The sequence below is a fragment of the Hemitrygon akajei genome, chromosome 30, assembly GCF_048418815.1.
Source record: "Hemitrygon akajei chromosome 30, sHemAka1.3, whole genome shotgun sequence".
NCBI classification, from domain to species: Eukaryota; Metazoa; Chordata; class Chondrichthyes; order Myliobatiformes; family Dasyatidae; genus Hemitrygon; species Hemitrygon akajei.
This window is the reverse complement of record NC_133153.1, coordinates 10,243,554-10,265,122: the sequence shown is the minus strand read 5'-3', so window position 1 is coordinate 10,265,122 and position 21,569 is coordinate 10,243,554. Positions and strand designations below refer to the sequence as shown.

Here is a 21,569-nt window from a genome sequence, read left to right as displayed (position 1 = left end):
CATATATGAGCATTTCTAATTTGTCTTGTTTCTTGGCTTTTTGCTTGTGGTCCTACAAAAACATTTCCAATGGAAAGAAATGACTTCTCCTTCAGGCACTTATTGCAGATCATTGTTATTCATCAAATGAAACAGATTATCACGGAATCACATAAAGTTTAGCACACTGAAGATCAAAAGCAATTCTGCTGGTCACCCTCCTTGCCCTGGCTCCAATGCCCTCTTAAGTGTTTTTTTTAGATGCCCATCCAAGCCTCTTTGCATTGCTATGGTTAAATCTGCTTCTGTTTCTACCCTGGGATAGTAAACCAGATCCTAACCAGTCACTGATTAAAGATTTCTTCATGGTCTAGGTTCACAAAGTCACACAGCACAGAAACAAGTCCTTCAGCCCAACTCATCCATGCTGCCCAAAATGTCCATCTACGTTAATCCCATGTCCCTCTAAATTTGTCCTAGCCATGTACAGTACCTGTCCAAATGTTATAATTGTACCTGATTCTGCCAATTCCTCTGGTAACTCCATACACTCTCCTCTCTCCGTGTGAATTAAGTTGTCCTTTAGAGCTCTTTTAAATTTTACCCCTCTAGATTTAGAGTCTCCTATTCTGGGAAAAAGACTGTGACAATTGACCCTGACTACATATGCCCTCCTGATGTTAACTTCTACCAGATCACCCCACAGCCTCCTTACTACAGGGAAAAGAATCCCGGGCAATCCAGCCTCTCCTAATAACTCAAGACCTCCAGTCTCGTTAACAGCCTCGTGGAGCTTTTCTGCACCCTCTCACATCCTTCTACAGTGTGACAACCAGAACGGCGCCCAGTGCTCCAAAAGTGCGGTCTAACCTACGTTTCATTAACCAATGCTGTTTTGGGTTCTTCACCTTGTGTGCCCCACCATTTGACCCCCAGCAATTTCTCTCTTGCTTTATGATTTAAATGCCTTTATCATGGAGAACAAACCCATCATCCCAATCTGTATCGTACCCTCCGGATTAAGGTTAGTAAATCTGTTTTGCAGCCTCCCTTAAACTTTTCCATGTTTCATGTATGTATTGTGCTGTCATGCTCCAGCTGTGACTAAACAAGTGTTTCATGAAAATTCTTCTTTGCTTCCTTGTTGCTGAACCGTGTGCTCGATGTAGAAAGGCCAGGCTCCCAGATACATCTATCACTTTCTCAACCAGCCCTGCCAGGTTCACACGTAACCTCACACTTGCCAGTACAGTATGTGTGTCTTTTAGAATTATGTGCTTAGTCACATTGTCTCTCCTCATTCTTGCTACAAAAGTATAACATATTGCATTTATCAGCATAAAACTTCATGTGCTATCTGCTTGCCTATCGCTATCTCCTTGAAACCCGTCAGTATCCTCCAAATGTTGCATTACCAGCAAAATTTGAAATAGTGTCCTGTGCATGTCCAAATCCATGAAGAAAGGTAGTGAGCAGTAGTATCAATACCAGGAGCTGCACTCGACTTTTCCCCTTCGGTCAGAGACTAACTTCTTAAAAAATCGGAATACAGAGGGAATTGGTGACACTGGAGGACTGTTCAAGGTGCAGAAAGTAGGATGGGGCTGAAGAACTGGGTCTTGGGCTAGGTTTAATCGACACAGTTTGTGGACTAGACTCTGTAGTTCGCATTATGAAGTGTTTCTGGTTTCTGGTTACTATTTTGTTCTATTTTGATCAGGGCGTACTGGAGTCAACAAACGACACCGCTCTATATTGAACTGAACAGAGCTAAAGTGAGTATACCCACGCCACTTTGACAGTGACTTTGCAGGCTGGTTTTATATTCTGTGTGTATCGCTCGTTTGTTTGCTGTTGCAGAATTTGGTTCTTTTTGTGCATGAGGTGGGGGGGATGATGTTTTCTTTGAATAGGTTGCATGGTTTTCTCTGTTTCGTGGCTGTCTGTGGGAAGGTGAATCTCAGTGTTGTATACAATGATAATAAATGTTCTTTGAACCTTTGGTCTCAGCAGTTCAAGTACCGTCGATGGAGAGATATGGAAAATTGATGTTCTGAGACCCCAAGCGTTGACTGACCATTGCCCTCTACAAGCAGGCACCTGACCTGCTGAGTTCCTCCATCAGCTGTTTTGTTTCATTCCAGATATCAGCTCCTTCAGTCCCACGAGTCTCCACACGGTGACTTGCAGCCCTGGGATAGTGCCCAATGTGACTGTCATCATTGGGATGGTTACCAATTATCATGGTACAGGGTCCAGTTAACAGCCAGCGCAGGTTAGTATCCAGAATGAGAGGAGCAGTAGTAACCATATGGAATCCTAGGAAGCATCAAGATAAGTAATTGAAGGAGAAATGGATAACTTGGCCCTTCCATTTGCTTTGCTGATCTTTTCGGAGCTCATTCCGTATAGTTCCATTTCTAACTCAATTAACTGAGCCTCCAAAATACTTTTGTGTCAAGATTTCCAAAGAGTCACCACTCTTGTGCTAAAACACCGGCCTTCAAGCCCTGGGAGAATTTTGTATGTTTCAATTGAATCACCTCTCAGTCTTCCATACCCTAGAGAATATAGACCCCACCTGTGTCATTTATCTCCATGGAACAAACCCACCACCCAGGAATCAATCTGCAGTCTTTCCTGACAGTGTATCTCTCCTAAGGTAAGGAGAACAGATCTGTGTGCAATATTCCAGAAGTCATCTCACCATCCTCTATCATTTGGACAAGATGGCTTACTTTTGTATTCAAATTCTCTTGCAATAAAGCACAATTAATTGTTTGCAATGCTATTGGACCGTAAGACTATAAGATATAGGAGCAGAATTAGACCATTTGGCTCATCGAGTCTGTTCCTGCATTTCATCATGGCTGGCCCATTTTCCCTCTCAGCCCCAGTCTCCAGCCTTCTCCGCCATCCCTTCATGCGCTAACTAATCAAGAATCTTATTAACCTCTGCCTTAAGTACACCCAATGACTTGGCCTGCTTGCTGCTTGTGGCAACAAATTCCATAGACCTACCGTTCTCTGGCTAAAGAAATTCCTCCTCACCTCCGTTCTAATGGATGTCCCTCTACTCTGAGTATGTGTCCTCTGGTCTTAGTCTCTCCAAACCATAAAACACTATCTGTTTTATGTTTCAGTGAACTCTATAGATACACCCACATCCCTCATAACACTGATACCTTCCATTCTTTTGCCATTTAATAAAAAAGTCTTGCTTTTTTGTTACCAAAATGGATAGCCTCACATTTTTACAGATTATATTCTATCTTCCATGGTCTTATCCATTTTCTTGAGCTGTATACTGTATATTTCTGTGACCTCTCCACATACTACTTTGCCCATATTGGTGCTTGGCATTGTTGAAGGGATTCTGAGTAACTGTAAGTACCAGGACAAGGGCCAGTTAACTACAGAACTGGGGGGGGGGGGGGGGGTGGGATTGGGCCCACGTTGAATAAATGGTAGAAATGAAATAGTTTTTGGAATCACGTACTGGGTAGTGTCCAAGTAATTCATTGCACTGGGTTAATGAGCAGAATTGGGTTATGCTTCGAGATAACTGTCCTTATGAGGATAATGTCCAGGCTAATTGGCAGCAATCTGTTAATTGGTGGCACTGGGATGGCTTCATGGCAGTGGAGGGTCCAGTGATCATGCAGCTCTTGGACCAGGTGCCAGGTAACTGGCATCACCGGATTAGTGACTGGTGAAGCTGTCAGTTCCAAGACAGAGTAACTGCCAGGAACCTGATATATCCAAGGTAGCTAGACCATCTGGGATGGGATCCAGTATAATTAGCAAAGCTTGGATAGGGTCCAAAGTTACTGGCAGGTGACTGGAAAGGGTCTAGAATAACTTGTAGTGCCCCGGACATGGTTTGGGATAAGTGACAACACCAAGCTAGAAGTGCAGTTGTACTAGAGAGGGTTCAGAGTAACCAGCAGTGCCCTAAATAGAGTCCAGGGTAATCAGCTACAAGGAGAAAGGGATTGCGGTAACTAGCAAGAAATAGAGTTTGGGTTAACTGTCAGGAGGTCTACAAACTGCATTGGGATAAGATCTGGAATAACTGGAAACTTCAGCACAGGATGCTGGAGCAGAGTGTCCCAGGCTGCTAGTAGTATATGGTTAGGAGCTGGGCTGTGTTCTAGGACACCTACAGCATTGAATAGGGACTGGAGAAACCAGCGAAAAGAACCCAATAATTTCTGGGAATACTAGCAATACCAGCTGAGGGACCTGGGTAACTAGTCGTACTGGGACAAGGTCCAGAGTGTCTAGCGGCTCTAGGATGGGTTTACAGTAACTAGTGGCACTGGGATGGGGTCCAGGGTAACTACCAGTACTCTGACAGTGTCCAGAGTAACTATTAGCACTATGACAGTGTCCAGAGTAACTAATACCATTGGGATGAAGTCCAGAGTAACTAGTAGCATTGGGATAAGGTCTACTGTAATTATTAGTACTCTGACAGTGTCCAGAGTAACTATTAGTACTCTGGCAGTTTCCAGAGTAACTATTAGTACTCTGACAGGATCCAAAGTAACCAGTAACATTGGGATGGTGTCCACTGTAACCAGTCTGCAATTCTGTGCTGAATGTATTAATCTGAATATAACAACTGGAGGTAAGCTGTTTGCTGGGGATTCTCACTCAGCCTGGATAACCATTCAATTGGTGGGCATTGTGGAATCATTTCTGACAGCGGGAAGTAAAACTAAATCAATAGGTGACCATTATGCTGTTAGTCAAGGTCAGCAGAGGAAACTACTTTAGGGAATACGGTGACTGCCCTGTGGTAGCTCCTGTGAATGTTGCATGCTTGACATCTGCGTAGCTGCGTTCAAAGTGCTCGAGCGGCTGTGTTGATGGATGTGGCTACACATCCTGAGAGCAGGACTGTAGCCGTGCACAGGCTACGTGGATCAGCTGCTGCAGACTGGGGTATGTTACCCTCCCAGTGAAGGCATTTCACCGGTGATGCCTCTTGCCATCTGTAATTCTCTTCTGTTCAGTTCACTGGCAGCAGCTGACAGAGGCGGGGCACAATGCCACATGAAGATGGTAAGGAGAGAATGCCGCCTTACTGGGGCTACTGCAGACTCTCAAATGATGCAGAGTGTTTGGTCCCAGCAAGGCTGTGCCCTCCCATCACAATCCTTATGGGACGAATAAATGTTCACAACGTTCAGGTCCTTTTGCCTTTACATTGATAATAAGAGGATGGGATAGGTTGCCCAACATACTGCTTCTGATACAGGGCTTATTAAAGATGAAATGGTTAACAGTGCAAGGCATGATGAACAGTCACTCATTTGTGTATTAACTTACACATGATCAGATATAACCTTCTGTATGAATTTACGATGAAAGCCAAAAATCACTAGCTGCTTCTATCAAACTGAAAAATGCATCTGATGCTCTTGTCTGCACACCATCTTGTGAAATTCCCCAGAGAAGCAGGATGCAGCCCATAAATGGTCGAAATCATGTTGCACTCTGTGGAGAGTTCAAGTTCTAGTGCTTAGCATTGCAAAATAGAGCACAGTGAGAAGTCATTTCTAGGCAAAAGTTTCTTCATGGAGTGTGTGGTTGAAATCTGGAAAGTACTGTCTCAAAGTGCAGGTTCAATAGTATCATTCAAAGGGGAATTGGAAAAATATTTGAAAGGAAAACATTCACAGGCCTTTGGGGGGGAAAGCAGGAGCCCGGAACCAACAGGACAGCCGTTTTGAAGACCGACGTCCTTCTTTGCCCGTCTCTCTCTGATGACGAGCCCTCCTTATGTATTTCGTAAATTTATGTCCTGCTAGTAAAAAAAAAACTCAAACAACACCTTTTTGCATAGAGTTACTCCTGAACAAGGATGTGGTTTTACTGCACATTATCATTAACCTGTAGTTCATTGATGCTGTATTTGGTCAGTGTTTGAATATTGTATGTAACACACAGTTAGAATGTTTGTATTATGATCCAATTAAGTGTTTAATTTGCTTGAAAACTAGGCAGCTACTTGGCACTGGATTGAAACAATTGCCGAGAGTAATTGATAACCTTCAGGTAACCTGTAGATTCAGTTAATGACACTGAATAGTTCAGAAGTTAGCTGGAGCTGAGGGCCAGCAAGAAAACTGAGTGAAGGAGGGAGGGAATAAGGATTCAGCATCAGTATTCAAATAGCAGGATGTGACTAACTGTTAAGGCCACAGCTTTTCTCTATATTTATAAATGGTTCAGATGATTGGATAAAAAAAACCACATGGCTGTGTTTGGTGGTGCTGCAAAAATCTCACATTGTAACCTTGGCAAAAGCAAGATTTAAATGACAGAAACATTAATGGATTAAGCAAGTAAGACAAATTGATGCAAATCTCTATTAATATAGGTAATCATGAGGTCACTCAGTGTGGATCTAAAAAAATCAGAGTATTTTGACAGAGAAGTCTAAAACCAGTGGAAGTCCAGATGTACATGGATGATTAGAACATCATGGCATGTTCAAAGAATGGTCAAAATGTTGGTGACTTCTATGTCTGATAGATTTAATCACAATGTTAAGTTCAAAGTACATTTATTATTAAAGTATGTATACTTTATGCATCCTTGAGGTTTGTCTCCTTACAGGCAGCCACAAAACAAAGAAACCCAATAGAACCTGTTTAAAAAAACATTAAACATCCAATGTGCAGTTAAAAAACCAAATCCTGCAAACAATATAAGTAAACAAATACCATTCAGAACTGAAGTTCATGAAAATGAGTCCACAGACATAAAGTCGGTCATCGCTGCAGCCTATTCAGGAGCACATTAGTTGCAGGCCACAGCCTCAGTTCAGCTCAGAGACGAGTAAACCTTGCAGAGCAGCGAGCTGAATCTGCTCGTCCATGGCCTCCAGCCCTGACACCTTGACCTTTTCAATCTGGCCCGGCACTTAAGTTGGCCAAACCTTGGATTGCTCCTCGTTCTCAGACCTGGGCCTTGCCATTTCGATGCGCACTCAGGCCTGGGAGCATGCTGTAGGTAGAATAGCCTTTATTGAATTATATCTAGAATATTGAGAAGTGCTAGTGTAGATTAGATCCTGCAACCATCAAAGGAGACAGCTGAGAGACAAGCTGGGGAAAATAGTTTGTGGTGAAAGATGTTCTTTGGGTAGAATGTCAACATATTTTTAAAAACAGGAGGAAATCTGCAGATGCTGGAGATCCAAAGAGACACACACAAAATGCTGGAGGAACTTAGCAGGCCAGGCAGCATCTATGGAAAAGAGTAAACAGTCAACGTTTCAGGCCGAGACCCTTCCAGGTCTCAGCCCAAAATGTTGAATGTATTTTTAAGATTAGTTGTGGACCGGCTGGCAAGTGTTCAGTCAGAAGGATTGAGAAGTCAAAGGAAAAACCTGAAGGCTTGTGGCACCAGGCTTAAGAACAGTGTTGGGGAAATGACACAACCCTGCTTGACATTGAGTTTCATTGAAATTGTTTCTGCTGTGGACCTGATGGTTAGGATCACAACTTACATCCCATCAAGAAGGAAACTAATAGTAAAAATGATTTTCTGAAGATGAATTTGATAGAGTCAAGGGGTGGAATGTAAATAAGGTACCAGGAGATCCAGTTGTTCATAACCATAGGCAGGTGTGGTCATTGTCAGATAAATTATCTCCACAAGAGTGATGCTAGCGGTTTCTAAGATCATACTGCTAGAGACGATGTAGAGTTCCAAATATATATCCAGTCTGAATGGTGAGCTGCCTTCTTGTAATGCTACCGTCTTTTTGGTAAAGCTTCTCCCACAGGGCTACTGGGTACAGAGTACGAGAAATTTGATCCAAAAATGATGAAGGACCTGCATTATACTTCCAGGGAAGGTTGTGGAGGGTGGCGTTGCCAAGTACCAACTGACTTGTCTTTCTTAGTGGTAGTATGTGTGGTTTTAAGGAGGTGTTGTCAGAGTAGCCTGGGATTAGAAACTACAGTGCATTTCATAGACGGTGCATCGTGAAGCTGCTTTACACCAGGGATGGAGGGAATGTATGCTTAGGAGGCCAATAATAACAGCTGCTTTGCCAGGATGGATTTGAAATTCTTCAGAATTGTTGGACCAGTACTTACCCAGGCAAATGGAGCTTATTCACCGTGGTCCTGACGAGTCTTGTACGTTGAACTCCTGTGTTACAGAAGGGTTGCTTTCCTAGAAAGCTGTCCATATTGTGATTTTCTGCAATGTAAAACTTATTTCCCTTGTTATAAGTGGGGATGTGAGATGATTCCCTCTCAACAGTAACGAAAGTACAGGCTGCTGTGTCTTCGCAGCAGAGGCCACTTAAAAGTTTCCTTGCTAGTTTCCAAGTCAACCTTCTAAATGGCCAAAAGCTTCATTCGGAGACCCAAGTGATTGTAACAGGCATTCACAAACTGCAAATAAAAAAAGAATAAATAAATAAGAACAAACAAATAAATATATAATACTAAGAACAGGAGTTTCGGAGTGCATGAAAGTGAGTCCATAGGTTGTGGAATCAGTTCAGTCTTGGGGTGAGTGAAGTTATCCACACTGGTTCTGGAGCTGAGGGTTGAAGAGTAATAACCGTTCTGGTGTGGGACCTAAGGCTGTGCCGATGGCAGCAGTGAGAAGAGAGCAGGGCCTGGATGGTGAGGCTTCTTGATGATGGACACTGCTTTAATGTGGCAGCACTCCTTGTAGATGTGCTCGGTGGTGGGGAGGACTCTGCCTGCCGTTGACTGGGCTGTATCCACTATGTTTTGTGGTGTCACAGCAACGACCTTCACTCAATGTCAGTAAGACCAAGGTCAAGTTCAAGTTTAATTATCATTCAACCATACATGAATACAGCCAAACAAAACAGAGTGCCTCTGGAAGAGACCAAGGAATTGATTGTGGACTTTGGGAAAGGGAAGTCAAGGGAGTAGACACTGGTGATCATAATGGAGAGGGAACTTCCTGGGTGTCAACATCTCTGAGGATCTGTCCTGAACTCAACATGTCGATGCAATTACAAAGAAGGCACCACAGGAGCTATATTCCATTCGGAGTCTGAGGAGATTTGGTACATCACCAAAGTCACACATGCATTTCTACAGATGTACCGTGGAGAGCATTCTAAACGGTTACACCACCATCTGGTTTGGAGGGGCCTCTGCACAGGGTCAGGAAAAGCTGCAGAAAGTTGTAAACTCAGCCAGATCCATCATGGGCACTGGCCTCCCCAGTACCCAGGACCCTTTCAAAAGGCAGCATCCATCATTGAGGACCCTGTCACCCAGGACATCCCCTCTTCTCAGTGCTGCCATCAAGGAGGCGGTAGAGGAGCCTAAACATGTGAACTCCGCATTTCCGGAACAGCTTCTTCCCCTCTACCCTCAGATTTCTGAATGGACTCTGAGCTCATGAACACGTGCTCAGTATCATTTTCTTCCATCTACAATAGGGATGGTGAGGGAGAGTGATGGTAATGTCACTGATGCGAAGGGTAAGTGGTTACATTCTTTTGTTGAGCTCATGTCTGGAGGAAGGTCATTGAAGAAGCAGCAGATTGAGTCATACACACAGGTGCGGTGCCTTTAACCCAGCGTACCCATGCTGACCTTCTTAGCCTATCTACACTCAGACCATTTGTCTGCATTAGAACCTCATCCTTCAGTGTCGGGATCTAAGACACTGCCCTGAGCAACTCTGATATTAATGTTCTTGGGTTGGTGTGATTGGACTCCGGTAACCTCAATCATCTGGTGTTGTGTGAGCTATCAGTCCAATCTTTAGAGTGCTTTTCCTTGGCGCCTTCAGGATTATCAGGACTTCTTGAAGCCACTCTCAGTCATTGATGTCAAAAGCCACCACTCTCACTTTACCTCTGGAATTCATTTCTCATCTCTTCCCATAACTCTTGCAGTCTTCTCCTAACCCCTTTAGCATTATGGAGTAGTCTACATTTCCAAGCATCAGCTTCAATAAATCCTTCTCCCTTCAAAAAATCTTCAATCTCTATATAAAACCCCTTTGATCTTCCCAGATCCTTCAGGTTTCTTCTGACTTTCCACATCTTTCACTACCCCTCAGACACTTCTGCTTTCTATCCATCGACCCCATCTGTTCCACGGACCTCCCTGATCTGCTGATCTCCACCTCAGGCATTTCCTAGCAACCTGGACAACACATTCCCAGATACCTACAGTCACCCCTATTACGATTCTATCTCTGTCTTAAAAAATATTCAAAGAGAGTTCCAGACTCACAGCCCTCTGAGTGAAACACTTAAATTTCTGTCCTCTAGTTTTTAAATAGTAGCCCTCATGAAGAAGGATGCTAGTGGCTCTACTTCATTGGCATGCCTTCTTCATTAGGAGTTTGAGGAGATTTCGCAGATCACCAATCACTTTCAAACTTCTATAGATATAGAGTGGAAAGCATTCTTCCTGTTTGCATCACAGCCTGGTATGGAATCTCCAATGTGCAAGATCACAAGAGACTGCAGAGGGTTGTTGACTCAGCCAGCTCCATCACGGGTGCAACCATCCATCCATCAAAGATGTCTTCAAGAGGTGGGGCCTCAAGAAGGCGGCATCCATCACGAAGGACAGTCACTACCCAGAGCAAGGCCTCTTCTCCTTTGGACCATCACGGAGATGGTACAGGAGCCTGAAGGCCTCCACTCGATGACTCAGAAATAACTTCATCCCCTCCGCTGTCAGATTTCTGACCGATGGGATGAACCCATGAACAATACCCCATTATTCTTCTGTTTGCACTATTTATTAATTTTGTAATTCATGGTATTTTTATGTCTCCGTTCTGTATTGCTGCTGGAGAGTAACAAAATTCATGTCATATAAGAGAGCAATTCCCATTCTGAGGTTCTCCCACAAGAGAAAATATCCTCTGTTCATTTGCCTGTTGCACCCCCTCAGGATTTTATATTTTTCAATAGTCCCGTTTCACTTTACGGATCTCTAAGGGATACAAGCTCAGTTTATCCAATATTCTCTGGTAAAGCAATCTCCCTTACTGTGTATTAATCCAATAAATCTTTTTTGAACTGCTTTATTCACATCCTCCCTTAAAGAAGGAGACTAGTACTGAACTGTTGTGGTCTCACCAATGGCCCCTCTAACTGAAGCCAAACCTCCCTACTTTTGTGTTCAGTTCACTTTGCATTAAGCAAAGGGAACGTAAGCAATCCCAGTTGTTTGCAGAATGACATACAAATCAGACCTTTGCAATCTGTCACCAATTAGATAACATATCTTCTATTGCCAAAATTGGGGTGTCCATTCTGGGGCAGCTCACTCACCTTTGGTCCCCACCGGACACTCAGCTTCCAAGTAAGCTTTTGAAAGCAACAGCAGCCACACCCCAGCATACTGCTTCGACTGGCAGGCTAAACCAGGAGAAGGTAGCCAGCAGGCATAAGATAGGGACATACCTGCCCTAGCATGCGGCGTCTGCTCCAGCGGATTGGGCGGATGAGATCTACAGTGACCAGGAAGGTGGTACTGCAGCGCTCCCTGGAGAGCGAGGGGCATGACAAGGCACAGAAGATGTCACGGTCATCCACTGCGACCACGGAAGACCCCGGTTGTGATGACTACTCGTACTAGTGAACCCATACCTCTGAGGTCGAGAGAACGGAACCGCCCCAGTGCTATGGCTTTTCAGCTTTAAAAACTCTCCCACACAGCTTTCCTGTCGTCATCAGATGAAACAGACTACCTCCATTGCCAAAATGAACAATTTTGCCTCTTACAAAATATACTCCCAATCTGCCAAATCTTTTTCCACTCACTCAACCCATTGATCGGTTTTGTAATCTCCTTTTGCCCTCTTTCTTGTCTTTGTGCTGCAGGTGGCGGGGGGAGATGTGTTTGTACCAAAGGGCGTAAGGTGCTCTTTCCCTCGTTAGCCTGCAGGCAAGGTGCAGAACCTGCTTAGCACCCACTCCCTCCCCGATCAGAGTCACATGAAGTCAGGGGAGCAGGCGGTGCATATCTCGGTTAGGTGAGCTCTGACAGTCTGGAGAGTATTGATAATGGCTGGAGTCGCTCGTCTTGCACAGACACTGCCTAGAAGAAGGCGGCAATGGCAAACCACTTCTGCAGAAAGGTTTGCAAGAACATCGTGGTCATGGGACAGTGATTGGCCATGTCATATGACGTGGAAGCTGATGATGATCTTTGTGCCACCTTTGCCTGTACTTCTGGTGCCTCGATTCAATTGACACACAGCTTGTAGAAAGTTGTGGCTCCAGCACCAATCGCTGAGGCACACTATGCAGTGCACCCTACCAACCAGAAAAAGAACCACACACTACATGTTTAATCTCAGCCAGTCAATCTGCTGTCCATGCTCGTTCTATATTTTTATGCCGTGAGCCTTCTGCATGCTACAATTTAAACAGCTGCCTTCTCTATCCCTAACTGTGGTCCCAACATGAAAACAAATTTCACTTATGTCACTTTTGGATCTTTTGTCCACACTTCCTTCCCATGTCCATTGGTTCAAGATCCCTTCACCAATATGAACAAGCTTGCTACGCCTAACTTGTTGTGACTTCATGACTTTAAAAACTTCTAACAGATCTTGCAACCTCCTCTGATCCAGGGAGAACAGTTACGCCTTCTCCCGTTTATCCAAACAAATAGTCATGGATTCTGTATGCAGAGCAGACTGTGTGTCACAAATTCCGTGTCCAGTCATTGTGAAAGAGGTGCAAGAGGCCACAATTATGAAGAAAGAAAGAGTGAAGAAGGAGTTGGATACATAAGAATTGGATGGAGATCCAGGCAGGAGGTGGAGGTGGAGGAGGGGATGAATGAGATAATGGAGAGAAAGGTGAAGAGAGGAGGCTAGGATGAATGGGATGAAGAATAGATTGTGAATTATGAAGTGAAGATAGAGGAAGAGGAGACAGATGTAGGAGCAGGGGAAGAAGAAAGCAGTGGGGAATGGTGCAGGGCAATGGAAGCTGAGTGGGACAAGAAGATGAAGGAGACCCGGACCATCAGAGTCTCAAGGATGAGTTCATTATCAGGCGATTTCACAGAGTATGTCTGTTCTTTAATGACAGTTTATTTTAACATTATTGCTAATTTACAGGGCAGAACAATTGACTGGAATTCTCATCCCACCGTAGTAAATAATAATGTTTCAATTTACTCACTTTAGTAAGTCTGGGATGAGAAGTCAGCATTAATCGTACTAAGTAGGAGGGATACAGCACTGCTGCTGGGAATCCTTAACCTATATATAGACTGGATGAATCAAATTTGCCCTAATAAGGAGGAAGAAGAATACATGGAGTGCGTGTAAGATGCTTTAATATTGAGAAATCAACTTGAGAAAATACTGATTGGTGATCTCATTGTCAGGGGACTTTATGAGGGAGAGTAATATGATCAAGTTTTGCGTTGTACTGCAATGTGAAATGAGGGTCTTAAACCTGAACAAAGGGAACTGTGAAGGGAAGAGAGGACGGTTGGTTGTGGCTGACTGGGAAAACACACTGAAAAGCATGGAGATGGACAGGCAAGGTGAAGCATTAAAAATTGCAGAAGTTGCAAAAGAATATGTATCTTTAAGACACAAAAAAACTCAAAAGGAAATGTGATTCATCCAAGGCTGACCAGAAAAAATTAAGTTGAGTATTATATCCAAGGAAGAGACGTACTGTATAAATTTGCCAGAAATAGCAGAATGCCTGAGAATTGAGGATGTTTTAGAACTCACAAAAGGGGAACCAGAATATCTATTTTAAAAAGGACATGATAGAATATCACAATAGTCTAGTGAGAACCATCAGAATGGATCACAAGATCTATTATACTGTATAACTGTAAAAGGAAGACACTAGCAAAGGGACCTGTGGGCTCAGTGTAGAGATATTTATTATGGGTCAATGAGGGAATGGCTGAAGATTTAAGGACTTACCTCAGATTTCATAGGAGGAGGCTCCCAAAATTTACCATATATATTATTAAAACAAAAGGGAAGAGGTTTAAGCAGTCTTAAAGGGCATATAAGGGGAAAGCTTTTTACACAGAAAGTGGTTGTTATATGGAGAAGGTGGATTCAGATACAATTATTCTGTTTAAGAGGCATTTAGACAGGCATTAAATGGGTACAGAATAGAAGGGTAGACCCCTAATGTTGGCAAATGGGATTCATGTAGATGGGCAGAAGAGTTGGCATGGACCAGTGGGCAAAAAGGCAGGAGGATGGCCACAAAATTAGCACCCAGGGCATTGGAGGTGATGTACTGAGAATTAGATATTAAGAAGCAAAGAAAGAGAAGAGATTAATGGAGCTTTTTCAGACTAGCAGAATACCACAGAGATGGGTGCTCGGGCCGCAACTATTTACAATCTATATCTATAATTTCTGAAGGGTCCATTATGAGCTAGGTGGGACAGTGACTAGGAAGGAGAAAGTAAAGGGGTTTCAAGGAAGATACACAAGCCGACTGAGGCGAACATGGCACCGAGAATAGGACATGGAAAAATGTGAGTTCACCCACTTTAAGAGAAAAGCAGGGCATTTATTATATAGTGAGAAAGTGAGCAGTGTTGATATTCATGTGGACCCTGTACATCAATCATTGAAAAGCAAAACGCAGTGCAGCAAGTGAATGGATTACAGGAATAAGGAAATCCTGTTGCAATTGTATATGTATTATGTATTAATATAGATCCCTTACTTATAGAGAGAGAGAGTGCAGTGAGATTGACTTGACTGGTTCCAGGGCTGGTGGGATTGCTGGATGATAAAACATACTGTAAGTGTTACATGACTTTCTAGTGTTAAGGAGATGGAAAGACAATCTCATAGAACCATACACACTCAGTGGTCTCATTACTTAGGAACCTAATAAACTGGTCAATGACCAATCGTTCATGGTCTTCTGCCACTGCAGCCCATCTACCTCGAGGTTTATCATGCTGTGCATTCAGAGGTGCTCTCCTGCACGCATGATTATTTGAGTTACTGTTGCCTTCCTGTCAGCTTGAACCAGCCTGATCATTATTCTCTGACCTCTCTCATTGACAAGATTTTTTTGTCCATAGTACTGCAACTCACTGATTTTTTTTTGTTATTTCTTTTATTCTCTGTAAAATCTAGAGACTGTTTGTGAAAATCCCAGGAGATCAGCAGTTTCTGAGATACTCAAACCACTCCTGGCACCAGCAATCGTTCTCACGGTCAAAACCACTTGGATCACATTTCTTCTCCATTCTGATGCTAGGTCAGAACAACCACTGAACCTCTTGACCATGTCTGCATGTTTTTATTTATGCATTAAGTCGCTGCCACATGATTGGCTGATTGGATATTTGCATCAATGAGCAGGCGTCCCTAATTAAGTGGCAGTCTGGATGCAGGAAAATTACTTCCCCTGCCGGGGGAGTCTAGGTCTTAGGGAGTAAGCTATCTAGGACTTGAATGAGGAAATAATTTTTCACTTAGTAGATGGTGAATCTCTAGATTTCACAGCCATGGATGGCTGTGCAGGCTATGGCACAGGGTGACAGATTTCTGGGCATTAAAGAGATCAAGAACTATGGTGACTGGGCTGAAAAGTAGCACTGCGGTCGAAAATCAATCTTGGCCTTGATGAAGGGCAGACCCACTGCAGGGCTGAATGGCCGACTCCTGCTCCTATTTCTTGTGTCATTGTGTCGTGCTCTGGTCAAGCCGAAATGATTATCAGTCTCTGGAAAGGCCTGAATGCTCCAAAGTGAAAGACTGGAATTGGCAGTGAATATTCACTTTGAATCCTCCACAGGGGATTAAATAAAAACACAGCCCTCCCTTCCTTAGTTATGAGTATCATCCTTCCCTGCAAACTTACCTTGTTGACGCTGCAATTGCAACTTAATTGTCAGCACCTAATCTAATCCAATTTATCAGCGACTAGTCTCAGCTTGTAGATTCTCCATGAGAGTTTCCCGCATCCCAGACATGTGGGTTGATCGGCCATTGCAAATGGCCCTAATGTGTGGATGAGTGGCAGGGGCTGGGAGAGTTGATGGGAGTGTGGGAAGAATAAATAGGATCAGAGTATAAATGAGGGCTCGATGGTTGGCGCAGAATCACTGGACTGAAGGCCTCTGTTCCTGTGCTTTATTTCTCTTTGACCCTTTATGACGTCAGAGTCTCAGAATCAGAATCAGTTTTAGTGTCACCAGCACGTGTTGTAAAATTTGTTAACTTTGCGGCAGCAGTACAATGTAATACAGGATAGATATAGGAAAATAAATAAATCAGTCAGTTACAGTAAGCATATATATTAAACAGTTAACTTTAAAACAGAAAAAAGTGAGGTAATGTTCATGGGTTCAATGTCCCTTTAGAGATCAGATGGCAGAGGGCATTGCTGTTGCTGAATTTCTGAGTCTGTGCCTTCAGGCTCCTGTACCTCCTTCCTGACGGTAGCAATGAGGAAAGGGCATGTCCTGGGTGCTGGGGGTCCTCAATGATGAGCACCACCTTTCTGAGGCACCTCTCCTTGAAGATGTCTTGGATACTGCGGAGGTCAGTACCCAAGATGGAGCTGACTAATTCTCCAAATTTCTGTAGCTTCTTAAGATCCCTTAGAAGGCAACATCAGGCAACAACGGCTTATATTTTCACGCTTTTCAATGATACAAAGCTTCCCAAGGCACTGCATGCACGGTTGACCAGTCTATGAGAAACTACCAAGGACCACAGCACCTTTCGTTCTGTGGCTGACCACAACGCTGCAATCGGCTTCCCCCGCAGCCCGAGGGAATTCACGCTCTGGAAAGATGGAAGGAGAGCTGGGATGGTGTGACGGAAAACAGAGAAACGGATTAAACTTGCGGAAACCTTGATCAGAATGTCCTACGGTGCTGTCAGAATGAGATCAGAGTCAGTATCGGGCTCCTCATCACTGACATTTGTCTTGAAACTTTGTTTTGTGGCAGCTGTACAGTGCAAGATATATAAAAAAAATACTGTAAGTTACAAAAAAATAAATAAATCCTGCAAATTCAGAATAAGGACCATTCAGCGGGGAAGAAGCTGTTCTTAAAATGCAGAGTGTGGGTCGTCAGGCTCCTGTACCCCCTCCCTGTTGGTAGTCATGTCCCTGGTTGTGAGGATCTCTGATGACTTCGCCATCTGGAGCCTCGGCACCGTGGTGGTTTGAAGGGGAAGGGGGATCGGGTTGTGGAGCGACAGCATCCCATTTGATGGCTTGCTGCCTTCAGTGAGAGTGGCTTTGAACTCTTTAACTCGGAAGGCAGTGGAAGAGTCAAAAAGGACCAGGGGACAAGGTGGGAAAGCAAAGTGGCTGCAGAAATTCATCTATGGCCTTAATGGACACTTGTGGTGGTTCAAGTAGTGGCATGGTCTACTCCAGCCATGGGCATTTAGCTGCCTAGAATTTCCTGCCATTACATGAAACATAGAAACATAAAAATCATACAGCACAATACAGGCCCTTCGGCCCACAAAGCTGTGCCGAACATGTCCTTACCTTAGAACTACCTAGGCTTACCCATAGCCCTCTATTTTTCTAAACTCCATGTAGCCATCCAGGAGTCTCTTAAAAGACCCTATCATTTCCACCTCCACCACCGCCGTTGGCAGACCATTCCACGCACTCACCACTCTGCATAAAAAACTTACCCCTGACATCTCCTCTGTACCTACTTCCAAGCACCTTAAAACTATGCCCTTTCATGCTAGCCATTTCAGCCCTGGGAAAAAGCCTCTGACTATCCACAAGATCAATGCCTCTCATTATCTTGTACACCTCTATCAGGTCACCTGTCATCCTCTGTTGCTCGAAGGAGAAAAGGCTGAGTTCACTCAACCTATTCTCATAAGGCATGCTCCCCAATCCAGGCAACATCCTTGTAAATCTCCTCTGCACCCTTTCTATGGTTTCCATGTCCTTCCTGTAGTGAGGTGACCAGAACTGAGCACAGTACTCCAAGTGGGGTCTGACCAGGACCCTATATAGCTGCAACATTACCTCTCGGCTCTTAAACTCAATCCCACGGTTGATGAAGGCCAATGCACCGTGTGCCTCCTTAACCACAGAGTCAACCTGCGCAGCAGCTTTGAATGTCCTATGGACTCGGACCCCAAGATCCCCCTGATCCTCCACACTGTCAAGAGTCTTACTATAAATACTATATTCTGCCATCATAGTTGACCTACCAAAATGAACCACCTCACACTCATCTGGGTTGAAATCCATCTGCCACTTCTCAGCCCAGTTTTGCATCCTATCAATGTCCCGTTGTAACCTCTGATAGCCCTCCACACTATCCACAACACCCCCTACCTTTGTGTCATCAGCAAATTTGCTAATCCATTCCTCCACTTCCTCATCCAGGTCATTTATAAAAATCACAAAGAGTAAGGGTCCCAGAACAGTTCCCTGAGGCACACCACTGGTCACTGGCCTCCATGCAGAATATGACCCATCAACAACCACTCTTTGCCTTCTGTGGGCAAGCCAGTTCTGGATCCACAAAGCAATGTCCCCTTGGATCCCATGCCTCCTTACTTTCTCAATAAGCCTTGCTTGGGGTACCTTATCAAATGCCTTGCTGAAATCCATATACACTACATCTACTGCTCTACCTTCACCAATGTGTTTAGTCACATCCTCCAAAAATTCACTCACGACCTGCCTTTGACAAAGCCATGCTGACTATTCCTCATCATATTATCCCTCTCCAAATGTTCATAAATCCTGCCTCTCAGGATCTTCTCCATCAACTTACCAACCACTAAAGTAAGACTCACTGGCCTATAATTTCCTGGTCTATCCCTACTCCCTTTCTTGAATAAGGGAACAACATCTGCAACCCTCCAATCCTCCAGAACTTCTCCCGTCCTCATTGATGATGCAAAGATCATCGCCAGAGGCTCAGCAATCTCCTCCCTCATCTCCCACAGTAGCCTGGGGTACATCCTGTCCGTTCCCGGTGACTTATCCAACCTGATGCTTTCCAAAAGTTCCAGCACATCCTCTTTCTTAATATATACATGCTCAAGCTTTTCAGTCCACTGCAAGTCATCCCTACAATTGCCAAGATCCTTTTCCATAGTGAATACCGAAGCAAGGTATTCATTAAGTACCTCTGCTATTTCCTCCGGCTCCATACACACTTTTCCATTGTAACACTTGATTGGTCCTATTCTTTCACGTCTTATCCTCTTGCTCTTCACATACTTGTAGAATACCTTGGGGTTTTCCTTAATCCTGTCCACCAAGGCCTTCTCATGGCCCCTCTGGCTCTCCTAATTTCATTCTTAAGCTCCTTCCTGCTGGCCTTATAATTTTCTAGATTCATATCATTACCTAGTTTTTTGAACCTTTTGTAAGGTTTTCTTTTCTTCTTGACTAGATTTACAACAGCCTTTGTACACCACGGTTCTTGTACCCTACCATCCTTTCCATGTCTCATTGGAACGTACCTAGTCAGTACCCCACGCAAATATCCCCTGAACATTTGACACATTTCTTCCGTACATTTTCCTGAGAACATCTGTTCCCAATTGATGCTTCCAAGTTCTTTCCTGATAGCCTCATAGTTCCCCTTACTCCAATTAAATGTTTCCCTAACTTGTCTTTCCTATCCCTCTCCAATGCTATGATAAAGAAGATAGAATTGTGATCACTATCTCCAAAGTGCTCTCCCATTGAGAGATCTGACACCTGACAAGGTTCATTTCCTAATACCAGATCAAGTACAGACTCTCCTCTTGTAGGCTTACCTACATATTGTGTCAAGAAACCTTCCTGAACCCATCTAACAAACTCCACCCCATCTAAACCCCTCATTCTAGGGAGATGCGAATCAATATTTGGGAAATTAAAACCTCTGACCACAACAACCCTGTTATTATTGCACCTTTCCAGAATCTGTCTCCCTATCTGCTCCTCGATGTCCCTGTTACCAATGGGTGGTCTATAAAAAACACCCAGTAGAGTTATTGACCCCTTCCTATTCCCAACTTCTACCCACAGAGGCATGCTGCAAGGGAAGTGTGAATCTTGTGGAGAATATAGTCGACACAGCTGAATAGCTGTCTGTATCTGTGCGAAAACTACTGATAAACCATCACTGCAATTAATGGCCTGTAACTTCCCTTTCAGAGATGAGCTTTTGAATCGCCTGTACGACTTGGCAATTTTGCAGGACGGTTTTACTGTGGTGTGTACAGGCCGAATCGAGGTGGTGGAGCCTGGGCCCGAGGGTGTGAAATGAGCCAATGTTTGGCCATCGCTCGAGCAGGCTTGGAGCCAATCCAAGACAAGGCAGCAGGGCTGGGGCCCGAGAGCAAGGAACAATCCGATGTTTGGCCAGTTTAAGGGCCGGGCCAGACTAAAAAGGTCAGGGTGCTGAGGCCAGCGGTGAGGGATGGGCCAGTGTTCAGCTTGCTGCTTGGATCTCTGTGCTGAACTAAGGTTGTGGCCTGCAACTAATGGCTCCTGGACCTTCTGCAATGATGACTGGCTTCATGGATGTGAGGTCACTTTCGTGAACTTTAGTGGTAAATGTTATTTGCTTATCTTTAAGTGTTTGCACAATTTGTTGGTTTTTTCACATTGGGTGTTTAACAGTTTATGGGCTCGATCGGGTTTCTTTGCTTTGTGGCTGACTGTAAGGAGATGAATCTCAAAGCTGTTTATAGTACACTAACATACTCTGATTACAAATATACTTTGTATTGTGAGTTACTGGTTGAAGTCTGCAACGATGCTGAGTATGCAATTGAACTAATGAGTCTTATGAAGCAAGATGTGCTGGTTGGAGTGGGATGCAAAGTCCTGTGACTGGGCATTATTTTGATTATTGTTGGGAATGAGGATGTGGATGGTGCTGTTTTAACCATATGGTACTTAACACAGCTTGTACCTCTCAAATCTGTTTCACTATTTAATAAGACTGTGCTTAATCTGACTGTAACTCAGCTCTGTAGTCTTATCCACCTACCACATCACCAGTAACTATTCACCCCTTGTTTATCACTTATCTCTGTACCTCTACCTTAAAAATATTCAAATTCGCTGTATCTGCTGCCCCGGAGGACGAGAGTTTCATGACCTTCCGTAAAAGAACAAAAGAACAATTGCATTGTGTCTGTCTTAAATTGGTGATTGTTGTTTTTAAATGGTAGTCCCAAGTTGGGGTTCCTCACTCAGGACAAAACATCATCTACTGATCAAGACCCCACAGAATGTTTCAAGTTTTACTCAAGTTGCCTCTCACTCCTAAAGTCTCAACAAATACCAGCCTGGCCTATTCAACGTTCCATGACAATCTTTCCATTCCAAGTTTCAGATCTGTAAACCTTCTCCGAATTGTAACCTTGCTCTTGGAAGGTCTTTCACCCCTGTCAGGAATGTGGCCACGGTCAGGAGCTACTGGTGATGTCCTTATCCCCAGAGACCAATTCAATCCACAGCTGTTCAAGCAGCCTAGCGAGTTTCCGTCCTCCTTTCAAATCCCTGCACCGACTGCAGAATCAGACGACCAATGTGTGTGTCCTTCAGCTAGGACCTGTAACCTTTACAGAAGTTCCTG

At 44.0% G+C, this 21,569-nt stretch overlaps 1 long non-coding RNA gene across 1 annotated transcript; it reads left to right on the top strand.

Moving 5' to 3' along the window:
- The first annotated feature begins 890 nt into the window (after positions 1–890).
- On the top strand, positions 891–21,025 carry LOC140718800 (uncharacterized). Its single transcript, XR_012096793.1, has 3 exons — positions 891–1,003; positions 1,700–1,754; positions 20,138–21,025. It is a non-coding gene; the product is annotated as an uncharacterized lncRNA (long non-coding RNA).
- Positions 21,026–21,569: the final 544 nt, after the last annotated feature.